Genomic DNA, 15,260 nt, shown 5'->3' with positions numbered 1-15,260 from the left:
TCTCTGCCTTCCTCTGTCCATCCTTCCTTGCTTCCCTCCCTTTGGTCCTGAGGATGGAATCAGGGTTTCTAGAAGTTTTTATTTTATTACTCTCATTCTGCTTTGCCTACGTCTTCATGTAATCAGAAAATAATCAACCACTTCAGTCAGAGGGCTGAAAATGGAGTCTGATCATGTTGCCAACAATGTGAGACTTTCAAGTTTTACATAAACTGATGACTTTGATAAGTACCAAATAAATTTGTTCAATTATCTTACCTACAATGAGTGGCTTGCCTAACAGGAATCCTAAATTTCTCTGAACACATATTCAGGCTCAGATCCTGCCTAACTTCTATTCTGAGAACTTTTATTGTATGCTGAGCATGGGTTAGTACTGTGTTTTTTTTTTCTTACATTTTATTTAAAAATATGAAACGCTTCATGAATTTGCGTGTCATTCTTGCGCAGGGGCCATGCTAATCTTCTCTGTATCGTTCCAATTTTAGTATACGTGCTGCCGAAGCGAGCACTAGTACTGTGTTTTTAAAGCTCTTCAGAAGTTGCATATGCTGTGTCAATGAAGTTAATTGAATATTCCATAAGTGAGTGAAAGATGAAATGAACAGATGAGTAATTGTGTGTATAAAAAGCTAAGTGCCATTGTGTGGACGGCTAAGACATGGGCTAGGACTGAAAAGTGTTAGAAGTCTTTTTTTTTTTTTTTTTTTTTTTTTTTTTTTTTTTTTTATGAAAACTACATTGCAGTTCTTACAATCCTGTAGTTTTTCTTTAAAGTAATCCCCAGCAGCAAAGAAGAGATGTTCATTTTGCCTCTCTCTCTCTCTCTCTCTCTCTCTCTCTCTCTCTCTCTCTCTCTCTCTCATACACACACACACACACACATACACACACACACACACACACAGGGTGGGGGAGGGGAGCGGAGACTGAGACCCCAGATTATGGGGTGCTTCCTCCCAGATTCAGGATGGGAGTGCTCTACTCAGTTAAACCTCTGTGGTAACATCCTAACATCCTCATCGACACACCCAGAGACAACTCTCCTGGGCAATTCAAATCCTGTCAAACTGAGTATCATCAATTTTCTCTGTAGATTCCGGAATTCGGTCTTAGACTTTCAATCCTCCAGAACCATAGCCAAATAAATTTCTCTTTTCCAATATACAGAAGCATAAAATCTTTGACTAAGACCCTGTCTCATAAACAATATTGTTAACCCAGTTCAGTGTCAGTGGCTAATACAACATTGGTTGGTAGGCCCTCTGGATACGGAAGACAGTTGTTTGGCTCGAACTTTTTGGGGACCACCCAGGCAGGGAGATCGGGATCTGTCCCTGGTCTATGGGCAGGCTTCTGGAATCCGGTGCCTGTAGTGTGACACCTTGCACAGCCTTGGTGCAGTGGGAAGGGGCTTGGACCTGCCTAGGCTCAGTGTGCCGGGCTTTGCTGACTCCTCATGGGAGACCTCGATTGGGAGATGTGGGGATGTGGGGTGGCTTGGGAAAGAGGGCTGGGTTGGGGGGAGGGAGGAGGGGGAGTCTGTGGATAGCATGTGGAGTGAGTAGAAAAGTTCTTAATAAAGAAAAATGAAAAAAAAGCAACAGATGGCATCATCTTATATTTTCTAAACCCTCCGATACAAAACTTGAATGCAAACACGGGTTCATGATAATCCTGGTCATCTCTCCTAGAATACCTGGAGGATAATTATGTAACAAAACCTCCCATTTAGGTCTCCCCAGCACTAATACATGTCAGAGAAATGTTCATTTTTCACATAGCTATCAGTGACAATTACTGAAGGGTTTAGGAGCTCTGATTATTTTGCTAATGTAAATTTGGCCCTCTTAACATTTCTATAATTTTAGTTTATGACCCAGATAAACATGATCCTCCAAGGAAAAAGGGGCTGAAAATATAATACCCATCAGGTCTCAGGTTTTGTTTTTTCATCTGCAAATCTGAAAAACACATTCCATTGCCATCCACCACTTCATGTCTTAAAAGTTGTTTTAAGAACTTTATCTGCATGAAATGTTTAGTAAGTTCTAAGTAACTAGAAAAATTTCCAGAGATATTATGATTAAATTAACAGGAATAAAAAAAAAAAACCTTACATGCTTGGGGTTTCAGCATGACTTGGTTAAGCAGCCGTAGTCTTCCATATTTATGAAGTAGGTTGACACTCACTGCCTTCTCCGGGCCTCACTCATCTTGTTGCTCTGCTTAAAAATCACTGCGATTTTGTACCTTTGTGCAAGATGAAGGAAATGACAGTGACAGGATTGACCTAGTGTGGGAAGGAGGGCTATTCCAGGAAAATTAATTTTTAGTATTTTCTTTGTCTTGTCAGAATCTTCAAACTTGGGCTAGAGAGATGGTTCAGTGGTCAAGAGCACTTACTACTTTCCAGGGAATCTAGTTTGGTTCCTAGAACTCAGGTGGAACAGCTCAAAACCACCTATGACTCCAGGTCTAGGGGATCCAACATTCGTGCGCGTGCGCGTGTGTGTGCACACACACACACAGAGACAGAGAGACAGAGAGAGACACAGAGAGAGACACACAGAGAGAGACAGACACACACAAACACACACACACACATACAGGTGCACATGGTCACAAACACACACAAGCAGGTACACATGGTCACGAACACACACAAGCAGGTGCACATAGTCACACACACACACATACACACTAAAACTTAATAAATAAAACTTTTCTCTTTGGTGATTGACAGTGGTTTGCTGAAACAAAAGGAACCAAGCTTGAGTCTTGATGCAATCAATTTCCAAATTCTTTGCAGTTTTCTTCTGCAGCTTTCATAAAATGTTCATGTGTATTGGAGACTTGAGACATTTCAAAAGTGACCAGGACTTAATGCCTGGAAACCTGAATCTACTCCATGATCTGGATTTTCATTTATAAATGTATTTGAAGGTATTTTTAAAGATCATTTTTTATTTTTTTATTATGTGCTTGCATATGTGTCTGTGTATGAGTATGTGCATATGAGTGTAGATGTTCCTTGAAGCCAGAGGTCTTGGCTCCCCTAGAACATGAGTTACAAAGAGTTGTGAGGTGTCTGACATGGATGCTAAGAACCAGATCTTTTGCCAGAGAACCAGGCATGTCTTGGTCACTGAGTCATCTTTTCAGCCTAAAAAGAGTAGTTTCAAAAGAACTTCTGTGAGGTATACCATGTCAAGTGAAGGCATTGAGTCAACGTGGGATCTATCCTCAGACTTTTAGAGCTTTCCATAGGCCTGAACATCTGAGAAAAGGTGATAATCCCAAGAGCCCATAAACAGAGCCCACTGTTTCATGCCCATGTTTCCAGTGTGCAGCATGTAAGAATTCCAGAGATGCCTCCCTGAATGGCTGTTAGTTCACATTCAACTGCTCATTAATTTTAGAAGTTGTCCAAAAGTTACAGACCCAGTAATATCGTCCTTGATAATTGAAAGACAGCCTAAAAAAAAGAGCCAGCTTTCCACAACCGAGGCATCAGGATAAGGAGTGTGGGAAGGACATTGTGAAAGGATAGTGATGATTTCCCAAATTAATTTTAGTTCAATACTTTCTAAGCCACGTAAGAAATGTTAGTCACTGAAGGATAAGCTGTATTACAGAAGTACAAATTAGATGTCCTTAAAAACCCAATTTACATCATTTTCCATTCTTGAACCAAATGCACATTTGACATATTTCACCTTTTAATCTCGGCCTTCATTTGTCTGTGAAGCCTGCCAGGTTCCCGCCAAGGCAACAACCCAGTGCAAGGGTGAGTTAGTGTCATTAATAACCCGGCCTCTCCTTCCCCCACCTCATTTAAACTAATGGACCATATGTGGCCATTTTCTTTCAGCTGTGTCCAAGAGCATTTCAGCACAGGAGAGGGGGCTGTGAACTTGCTCACGACCACAAGCTTGCATTTATTTGCCAATTAAGACAAGGAACGACAGGTGTGATTCTTCATCCCTCTTGACAAAAATCACCCTCAATTATCTGTCTGTGAGTTGTGTCATGAGCCAGAATAATTACGTTTTTGTTACTTAAGTTATTGTAGGTATCTGTCTATGAGTTGTATCATGAGCCAGAATAATTACGTTTTTGTTACTTAAGCTATTGTAGGGGAATTTATTTCTGAGACTCTGACAGGGTTTCTATATTTGGAAGCTGTCAAAATACAATACATGGAAACTAAACTGTCCGGGCCCATTTTGCATAGTGAGGCTGCCATCTCTTCCCTGTACCACTCAAATAGATCGGCTAAGTTTTCATTTGTATCCGAAAATCTTAAAAAGGGATGATGTGCACCACAAAAGTTTAGAGAGCGCTGGAGGAGCAGGGCATGGCTTTTAGGTAGTAGTAATCATTAAATGAGGGAGTCCACCACAGATCATTTTAGGGTGCGACATGTTATGAAAAATGAACTGGTATGTGGCTGCAGTCAATGGGAATGGAGCTTGATAGAGGGCTGCTGCGTATTTCAAATGTGCATGGAGGATGGGCAGGTAAACAGTCTCCCCAGGAAAGTGACGTCCTTAAGGGAAAGATGGCTTCAGCATATAGTCAAATTCAGAACACCACAGGGGTGAGTGGAAGATTAGTTGACCATTGCTGAGGCAGCCTCCAGGCTGTCTAGGACTTTAAGCCTCTTTGTCCTGGGCTAGGAGCTTGGTTTAACAGCTCATTCCTGAATGGGTCAAGAGTGCTGCCAGTATTGTTCCCCGAATGGACAGTCTGTTACTGAGCTCTGAGATGTCACTGAAGCAATAGCATCAGTTCTCTGGACCTCCGGCTCTGAGCTGGCGAGTCTGTGGAATGATCCTGGGGAAAGCTACAGAGAGCCTCATGTGACTGTTAGGATCACAGAGACAAGCCAAGTGCTTCCTCCCAAGTTCCAGCCCCAGCCCTTTAATACATAACCTCTTAGACAGCCTGACTACCTGTCCCTGGTTGGTCCAGAACTTGCTCTGTGACTCAGAGCTGGCCCTTTTCCTCGATGTCCAGATTCAATGGAGTTCAGACATGAGTGTCACACCTCTCTCTCTTTCCACAGTGTTGAAATGTTGAAATCTATAGAGAATAGTTGACAGGAACGAAAATCACAGAGATTGGTGTCCATTTTCTCTAGTCAGTCACTTGTAGACAAGAAACTAGAGAAGTGTTCATTTATGGAAAAAGAATGCTTCTTACAATCAGGTTTATTGAGGCAGAAATTTTTCTAAAATTAAAAAATAAATGAATTCAGAAAAAATATGCAGCCTGCAAATAAAAACACATGGATTTTACCAAAAAAGGTAACAAAAGCCTCCAAGGCTTCTGAATAGGCCAAAATCTACTTTTCTATTTCAGATTCTATCTAAGATACATGTGAAAAGGGTTGAGAATTTGGAAGATGGAAATGTAGAAATTAGAGCACCAATGTTATCCTGTGAGTTTTTCTTCTTTTCTTCCTCAGTTTACTGATTTTCACTGATCTTAGGAGACCTGACACTTTTATCATTCTTCACCAGCTCCATTCCAAAGGAAATATTTCTATTTGTTGTCACTCTCATTATTTTCTTTAGTTCAACTCTCTTTGAATTATAGAACAATACAAATTTTTAAAAGTTTCAGCATGTTTTTTCCCTCTACCAAATTAAGAGTAGAAAGTACTTTTGATTATTTGTCTTTTTCATCTTCGATGCATTCCTTTTATAAAGAATATGAGTTGACAAGCAGATACAGCATTGTGAGCATATAACAAAACAGAAACCAAAGCAGTGTAACCAAATTTGCTCTGTTGGGTTATTTTATCCAGTTTCCTCAAGCCTGATATTAATAGTTATTTGATCTTAACCATAGAACAGACTGAACTCTCCTGGCTTCTTTTCTTTCTGTGTGTGGAAAAACAGCCAGCTCTCCTGGATCATGCTTGCTCCCGTTACAGCAAGGTCTGCGTGCTTCTCAAGATGGATTTGGGAGCTGAAGTTGTAAAGATCTACATCCTGGGTTCAAACCAGACAATGACACTTACCAGCTTTGAAAACCCAACCTTCCAGTTCTCAGTGTTCTGATCTAGGGTATTGGGTGACTAATAGTTCATACCTCAGAGACATTGTAAGGATGAATTGGGAGCTGTGCAAAAAAAAAAAAAAAAATCCATTAAAATGTATCAGCTCTCAAGAAATGCTATTTGTTTTTAAGTGTCTATGATGTATGGGTTAAAATGAGGTTCAAACCATACCATTTTGACAGACTGATTTAAAGGTATTGAGGCATCATTTGTTTTTCCGTTCCCAGTGTTTATGACTGCTCGTTACCTAACAATATATCACCATGTGAGCACGGGGGTGATTTCATGCAACGGTAACAAAACAGATGGTTTTCTAGCCATAAGTAAGGCAACCTGAAACCGTTGCTCTTGAGGGTGGGCTAGGCCTTTGCTAGGGAGCTACAGAGAGCACTCGCAAGCATGAATTTACTAAATTAACACTCAACATTAATGAACATCTTGGAAGACAAGCTTCATCCTAGGACATCTTAGTATATACAGCAGCCTTGCATTTGGCTTGCTGGTTCCTGTGGCCCTTCCCTATGCGGTTAAGCACGCAGTGTGTGGAGCCCAGCTGCCGCTGACATTCATTGTTCTTCCCATAATGATTTCATTATATTTCAATCTTGTGTTCGATGAATAAATACAGCCAATTAACAAGTATATTCCGAGTGCTTTTTAATGTAATGTTTATATAATTCATGGGTTAAGGCTTATTGTGTTACTTCCCCTTATATTGATTTAATTAGCACATTACACTGTTTGATTGTAAGGAATGTGTCCAATGGGTTCTGATTTTACTGTTGTTTGATGCTTTCATTTTAACTCTGCAGCTACATAGAAGGTCTGAGTTTGAGTCAAAACTCTCTTTGATACATTTGTTTTGTGTCTTATTTCCGGTTGGTGATCACTTTTTAATAAAGATGTGGAACATTTTTGAAAAACATATTCAGTGTGATTTGATGTTATCTTTACAAGAAATTCAAAGTTTTAGAAAAGTTAATCATAAGATACACAGGGCTGATGAAAAAATGACTGATTTTTTTTTATCTTGGAATTAAACAGTCCTTGCAAATGATTGTAATTTCTACAACCATCATTTATTGTGACAGGAAAGGTGTTCAATTTTTTTGTTTCTTTGAAATATATAGGAAAAAAGTTGCATGGGGGAGTGGTAAATCACTGTCCCTAGATCTCTGGCTTAGTCACTTGTAACTTTGACCTTAATTTCAGATTCTTCTATTTAGTTTCTCAGATTTTAACAAAGATGAATGGCCGAGAGAGAGTCAGAGCATGCTGAAGGGAAGTGCTACTAACTGAAGCAAACAGAGACGTGTAAGTCCGTGCCTGTGTGTATGCAACATATATGCAACTCATAAATATGCTGACTCATAAAATATGCATGCTACATATAATAAGTGTCTCACTGGAAATAAGAAAAGAACAGTTGTTCAAGCAGACAGCATTCCAAATTCTAAAATTCTCCATCCTGACTAAAAGAACCCATTGGAAGTCTAGCCTGTTCTCGGCATCACTTCAGGGGGTTTCAGCATACGCAGCACACAATGATGCTTCAGAGTTGGCAGAGCCTGTTTTCGAGGGGTCAGAAGGACGTAAAGGTACCCATTGCATGAGGATGCATGAGGTGACAAGGCAGACTCTGCAAGCCTAGCTGGCCGAGAACTAACAACACAGCCCATGAAGGTTTTGAATTTAGGTGATTCTCCTGCCGCTGCTCTTCTAGTGCTGGGATTATAGGCATGCGCCACCGAGGGCAGCTAAATAACTATTAACTTTTCAGTAAACTTTTTTATTAAGGTGAAACAGATGCCAAACATATGCCAATCTTTGAGTCTGGAGGAGACGCCTCCTTCCAGCACTCCTGTGATGTCAGCGCTCCACACAAGAAGCTGACCATCACTAGCCTCAGAGAATCACCCATGGGACCCTCCCCTCATCTCCCAAAGCAGCCATTCTCAACCTGTGGGTAGTAATCCTTTTGACAAAGCTCTGTCTCCAAAGAGATTTACATTATGACTCATAACAGTAGCTAAGTAGTAGCTAAGAAGTAGCGACGGAAATAATTTTATGGTTGGGGGTCACCACAACATGGGGAACTGTAGTAAAGGGTCGTAGCATTAGGAAGGTTGAGAACCACTGCCCTAAAGTTACACATTGCTGACTTCTGATCCTCCAGGTTGGTTTTGTCAACAGCAGCTTTTGATTAACCACGGCACGTTTACTTACTATGACAGGAGACTCTTGCTTGAGTAGTAAAGGGAAAAAAATCTAGATGATTAGAAACATCTTGATTCTGCAAAGTCTTTCAGAAAGAAAGAACTGGGTAGTAATGTGGGAAGCAGAACCAAACCCACTGAAGTTAGTGTAGAACAGAAGCACAGACACAGATACTCTGGGCATTACTGAACCTTGCACCTGGAAATCTGGCATGTGCCTTACTCAACAATTTAGCGCATGACATACTTTGGCACTGGTCATTGAGAGCTCAAAAGAAATAGCTTAGCTCCACAAAGAGAAGGGCATCTCAAGGAGAGCTGTGAACCTTAGGGGCCATTGTTGAGAGCACTTGCTTTGTCCTTAGAAACATCATATTCACCTTCACTTTCTCCCTACAAGCACAAACAGCCATGCCTGGGACTTGCTCAATGAGCCATGGAGAATGGGGATGGAATTAACTTGAGTGAAATAATTTCAGTGCCTGGGAACCCTTAAGAGGCATGTAGACAGAAAGGGCTTTGCTGAGAGAGGATGCTCTGAGGCACAATGATGCTTGTGTCCTCAGCAGCCACACTTGGGCTATAATTTGAAATGGTCCTGGAAGGCCACTTCAGTCTGAGACTGTAGTCACTCCATTATTTTATTATTTTAACTTAGAACAAAAGCAATAAATGAAATAACAACCTTTTGTAGCATTTATCAAAAATATCCACAGTATTTAGATATGTAAGTGAGGGTCATAGATGCTTGGAATACTTTTTATTTGTAGCATAGTTTATAAGCAATCCAAAACGCAGGAGGAAAATCATGCCTAATTTTTTAAAATAATATATGTAGCTTTCTCTGCTAGAATGCCATCATGTCTGCTCTGCATTTTCCTGGCCTCCTACGGTGGTATTTAAAATGCATTGTGTGTGTGTGTGTGTAAGTGTATGTGTATATTAGTGTTTGTGTGTGTTTTAGGAAAACCATGAAAATGGCTAGAGTGTCTGTTTGAGACTGAAGGACACAAAGAAAAGCCAGCCATGTCTATGACAGTAATATTCCAAGTCCATTTTTAATGATTCGATTATCAAAATAAAGGTTTAAGAAACTCTAACAGTTTCTGAATAAAGTCCCGATTTTCTCAGTTGACTGTGTGCACAGGAAATGCTGGGCCAGGTTTTCAGAGCCCACATCGTTAAATATTCCCCCACAGCAGCTGGACCCACTGTGGCTGGTGATTTTTAAGCACAATGGTTGGAGCTTCAATGTCCTGTGCTCTACATATAGACACGAGTATTCTAATATTTGATAAAATTGGATACCAGATTCAATTTGCTACTTTCCTCTTTGTTGTTGACTTGTTGCTAAGAAAGATATAGGAAATAAAGCCTAGTTAATTTTTGAGATTTCCATACTTGTGTACACTGAGATATTATTTTATCTGTCCCTCATTTATCCCCTCAAATTCCCTCACCTTGCTCTCAACTCCTATCTTCATACCCAGTAAGTTCAATTAGTGCTGCCCATAGGTACATATGTTTAACCAAATCAAATGTTAATAAAAACAGCAAATGCTATAAATCAAATGAAATAAAAGGAGAAAAACTACTTATAGACTATTTTGATTTTTATTCAATCAGAACTCATAAACAACAGGCAATTTCCTTCAATTACAAGTGGGTTGGGGTCCTTAAAATAGTTTTCATGAAGAGAACAGAGGCCTCTGACACTGAGGGACAGCATAGCTTTGCTTTTGGTATAATTTGTGTTTTAAGCTGTCAAACAGTCTAAATAGGTCATTGTCACAAGAACTGTATAAAAATTGGGCAGGTTTCATCTACAGCATCCAATGAAACTATTATCATTGAAATCCATTCTCTCCTAACTAATTATACTACAGCTTCTATCTGAAAAGCCTACAGTGTTTTAAATACTGGCCCTATGTTGATGTTTAACTAATAAGTCAGTTGTTCCAGAAAAAAAATAGAGTTTAGGAAAATCAAGACCCTTTATCTCTCCTTTGTAACAAGATAGCCAAACTATTGCCTGTCTGGATATGAGATTTATAAATAAGGCATTGTTGGAATTCAGTCTCTTATTTGCTCTAAGGAAAAATAGATATTTAATATGTCACCAGTGTAGTCATCTAGTCAGATTTGCTTTGGCTACTATCAAAGGGAGAGTGAAAGAGAAAATTGGAGGGTTTGTGTTGGCCATTCTAATCTCTCAAGATAATCTATAAATTGGATAGAATTTTCTGGAAAGTCTTCTTCTCTCTACCCACCCCCCTCCCAGTAGCAATTTTCTCTTATGACTCTTCAGGAGCATCCCTTGGTTGACTCACATATATTTTACAGAAGTGTTTGTTTTACTGAAAATATTCCTCAAATTTATCAACTAAGTAATCTTGCATGTACTAGTATTTACATGTCAGTGTTAACTCCAGAGTCAGTCCCAGGAGCCTGGAATTAGAGCTGAATGTCAACAACACATCAAAACCTGAAACACATCTGTGAAACAGTGAAGTCAGGTGACCTTACACCTCTTTTTTGGGGGGAACGAGAGGAAATGGTGTGGGTGTGAGGAAGCTTAGAGTTTTATTCAGCAGTCTCAGTGACAAAGCACTAACTGATACAATTAGAAATCAATTCTATTGTTAGTCTGATAAACAAAAGCCAAGATTATGGGGCAGTAGGATACAATGAAAACTTCACAAACATTAAAACCCTGAGAAATCTTTCAGTAGCTGTTTACACTGCACTAATGATGAGAGGTTGCCAGGCTGTTCCAAAGAGCTTGAAGAGAGTAGATGGAAAGATATTTATCAACAAAACTGTCATTTAGCTACTGGAAGTAAGTAGAGACTTTGGTACGAGATGGGAAAAACGGACAATTATTCCCAAAGGCAGAATAAACTCTATGGGGCTTCTCCAAAAGGATTGGAATGCTTGCCTGTATCCATGGGGTGCTGTTGAACCCCATTATAATCTAAATGAAAGCACAGAGTAGGACTTCATTGAGATGAAGTCCAAGCCCCTCACTTCACATCATCTCACTGAGGATGTGCGTGACTTATCACTGGGGTCCTGTGCCCTTTCCTTCTGGGACATTTATGTTTCTCTTTAAGTTTCTTTATTTTCAGACAGGGCCTCACTCTACAGCCCAGTGTAGCGTAAGCTGTTCTAGAATCCATAATGGTGCCATGTTCTGGTCTCCAACTCAAGCAATCCTCTTGCCTCAGTCTTCCAAGTGCTAGGACTGCCAGGATGAACCAACACTCCAGGATGTTATAATTTTTTATTTATTTTTGGCTGAAGAATTCCTTTAGAGAATAAGAAAATAAATGCCTGGCTTGATTTTTATGCTTCTTAAAATTCAAGATATTTAAATGTGAAAAAATTAAAATCTTATAATTTCTGATTTCATATTAGCAACTCCTAAGAAACCAGTGCAAAGGGATGTTATCTTAGAAAAGTGCCTGACAGATAACTAATACCGAATAAACATTAGCAACCACAGTATCTCATTTCCGTGATGGGGAGATTGTGGAATGGATTTAGTGTGTCTGCCAAGGTCACATGGCATAAAACGGATACAAATTCAGGCTGCTACATTCTAAGTGCTCAATTATTGTGGGCGCCATGGGCCCTGGCCCCCCGACTGTGAGTGGCTGCAGCCTTGCTTGCTGACCTTTTCCAGGTGTCCTCCCTATTCAGATTCCCTGCCGGAATCACCTGAGAGCTTACCGGAGGTTCTTTGTTCCTACATCCTGCTTGTGGTGTAAACAACTTAGGTGCATCCTGTATTTGGTGTAAACAACTTAGATGCCACAATGTAGAACATTGGGTCTAGAATGTAGACAATTGGTAGCAAATTTCTGCCCTCCGGGGATTCTCCATTTGTGTTGTAAGCCTGTATTTAAGGTTTCTTCCCTCTTTCAATAAACGGCATCCGACATTCTGTCGTGGGGAATGACTCGCTGTCTCTTGTCTCTATTTTTAATCCGCAGCCCTTCGCTTGGACATGGTGAACGGGTATCGGTAATGCGGGCGTTACCGCTACAAATTATTATTCCAAACTGTCTATTTTTGAAGCAGTCTTGGTCTCCTTTAACCTAAAATGACACTGGGCGCGCACGCGCACACACACACACACACACACACACACACACACACACACACACACACACAATGTTCTTGTGTCTTACTCTTTCTTTTCTTTACTGTTTCTTTAGCCCTTTCTTTCCTCCAATCCTCCTTCCCTCCTCCTCCCCCTTTTTCTTTTTGACAAAGTCTCACTATGTAGCCCAGGCTGTCCTGAACTCCTTATCCTCCTGCCTCGATTCACAAGTGCTGGGTTTACATCAAACTCAGCCTCCTATTTATTTGTCAACTTCCATGTATTTTCTTCTTTACTGAGCACTCTAGCTCTCAACATCAATTTTCCTTTGAGCTCTTCCCTACATTAAATATGAAATACCAAATTAACTGTGTTTGAACCACACTTATCCACAGACTCCCTAAGCCCTCTGCATTCACTGCTAGCAGTCAGGTACCTACCACCAAACATGTACAAAGCAGATTGCTCTTTCTAAGATTATTTAAGTGCATTGATTTTTTTGTATGCTGTTATTTGAAGTTTGAAATACATCAATTTGTTTATATTTAGATGCAATTTGGAGTTGATCTCTTAAGATTTTGTTTTATTTTCAGTATATGAAATTTTAACATCATTCAAAAGTCAATGGCACACTAAAATGCAATGGTCAGCAAACCATTATCTCAACTGTATTCCACCAACTTCTTCCTGCCCTCTTTGGAGAGTGGTTATCCTTGTACTATAGATTCTTCCTGATTCCACAAAAAATTACTTTCTTATTTCTTCTCTGTTTTTCTTACTTATGAAAAACAAAATATTGGAGTATATGCTATTCTTTGAATGTTATTTTTTTTTAAATCAAACTGGAAGTCCAGTTACAATAAAGTAGAAAATGGAGAAAATAAGATATTCACAAAATAGCCTTGCTTGGTGCACCAGCACTCCCAAGGAACAAGAGTCCTGAGTTCAAGGCCATTTTCGAAATGTTAACTGGAAGGTTAGAGAGCTCTCCATGTCTACTCATCTTAATGTTTCCATAAAAGCCAAGTGCAGTGTTTAACTAAATAATATTGTTATGACAAAAATACCACACGCCTGTGAAATTTTACAAACTTAAATGTTAAAAAACATAAAATAATTGTGGGTAGTTTTGTATTTGGTTTGAAGGTGAAAGTGAGCGTCTGGTAAAATTGAGCATATTTCGTGATCCTTAAGGAAGTGTTACTCATCAGTATGTCAATGACCTGTTCCTCACTACTGTGTGGACCAAAGCTGGCCTTGAACTCATGATCCTTCTACCTCTAGAGTGCTAGGTTAGCAGACCTGCATCACCATGTTGTCTATTCTGTGAAATGTCACATTTTTTCTCTGTTTTCTATTTTGTCATAGCTGGATTTTGAGTACTTTTAAGAATGTGCTCCCTACATACATTGTGTCTTTTTATTTAATGAGTTATCATTGCCTTCTGCCTAAGAACTCTTCTGGCTAGCAGCCTTCACGGCTGAGCAGAGCTCCTTAGAAAGCAAGTCAGGCTCTATTGATCCAACCATAGAGTTTCCAGTGTGATTCAGGACCTTCTCAAAAAACCAAGGCCACGTAGGTTCTTCTCTTGCTGGTCCTACATGATGACTAATGTCTACATCAGTCATTGATTTTATTACTTAACTGCAAGTGAAAGTTCCTCTTTTTCTTTAACACAAACTGTTTTCTCATCCCATTTTCCATGCCACATCTTGTATGTGTTGGAAAATACTATTGTCCCGTGAAAGAGCTCCATAATGTCAAGTCATTTTAGTACTAAGTGTGTATTTTGGTATTCTGCTTCTTTGCTGTTGAACAAGGGATGAGGCTCAGCATGTACTTCTGAAGATCTGAGCTGCTTAATGTGTGTCTTTATTTTTATGTAATCATGAAAAACTAATATTCTGTAATAATAAATTATTTTAAGCACATTAAATGGCAGAAGCAGGAACTAAGTAGAAGACTCAGAAGTTAAAAGAAAAGGAAATTGGTTTCCAGCACCCACACAAGGTGTCTCACGGTCACCTCTAACTCCAGTTCCAGGAGAATGTGGTGCCCTCTTCAGGCCTCTGTTGGTACCTGCATTCACATACCAATACACACACACAAACACACACACACACACACACACACATACACACAAACACACACACACAGGCACCATAAATAAAAATAAAATAAATCTTTAAATGGTAGAACTAGCATAAATTTTTATAGTCATCATTAGTTTAGAAGAAAAGAAATAGTCCTTACAGAAAATGTTATCATCTGCACCAGAGCCTTAGTGAATTTCCAGAGTGAGGGGGATGATAAATCCTGGCTGAGAGTTTTTTGTGTCCTGAAATTAACCCTGAGAGTGTCTGATAAAAAACAATTTGTTGTTTTCCCTAGTAATCCAGTGTCCTGTTTGTAACAGTGAATTCCTGAGGCACTCATAAAAGCTCTCTAATTAACATATAATTTAAAGATGCAACCTCCAGCGCCAGTAAGGGCAATCCAGCTTCGACACCAAATGTAGCGCCAGTAAGAGCAATCCAGTCTCGACACCGAATGTGTTCAGCCGGCTCCCGTGTGAATGTTGCTTGCTCCTAGGTGCAGGGGTAGATGCTGCTTTAATTTAGACCTCCTTCTAGCATTGCTGTCATCCTGATGAAGGATCTGTGTATTTGGAACAGGGAGTTTCTTTAAAAGGCCTTTTCTGTGGACCGAGGAGGGATGGATGCCCTTAGAAGGGTCTGGGGAGTTGAAGGCTTGGCTTAGCCTCGGGCCCTCCCTTTGAAAGCATCATCCGCACAGCCTGTGAAGCCACAAAGCAGCAACCAGCTAGTCTTTTCTATTCCTCTCTTCAACTTCCCTCCGTTAGGATGCC

At 39.9% G+C, this 15,260-nt stretch overlaps 1 non-coding gene across 1 annotated transcript; it reads right to left on the bottom strand.

The window, feature by feature from the left end:
• Positions 1 to 405: 405 nt before the first annotated feature.
• LOC121830575 (U6 spliceosomal RNA) lies at positions 406 to 512 on the bottom strand. The gene has a single exon (XR_006073792.1). It is a non-coding gene; the product is annotated as a U6 spliceosomal RNA (small nuclear RNA).
• Between the last annotated feature and the right edge of the window lie 14,748 nt (positions 513 to 15,260).

The sequence above is a fragment of the Peromyscus maniculatus genome, chromosome 6 (assembly GCF_049852395.1).
Source record: "Peromyscus maniculatus bairdii isolate BWxNUB_F1_BW_parent chromosome 6, HU_Pman_BW_mat_3.1, whole genome shotgun sequence".
NCBI classification, from domain to species: Eukaryota; Metazoa; Chordata; class Mammalia; order Rodentia; family Cricetidae; genus Peromyscus; species Peromyscus maniculatus.
The sequence above is the reverse complement of the archived record's forward strand: the minus strand, read 5'-3'. Positions and strand labels throughout refer to the sequence as shown.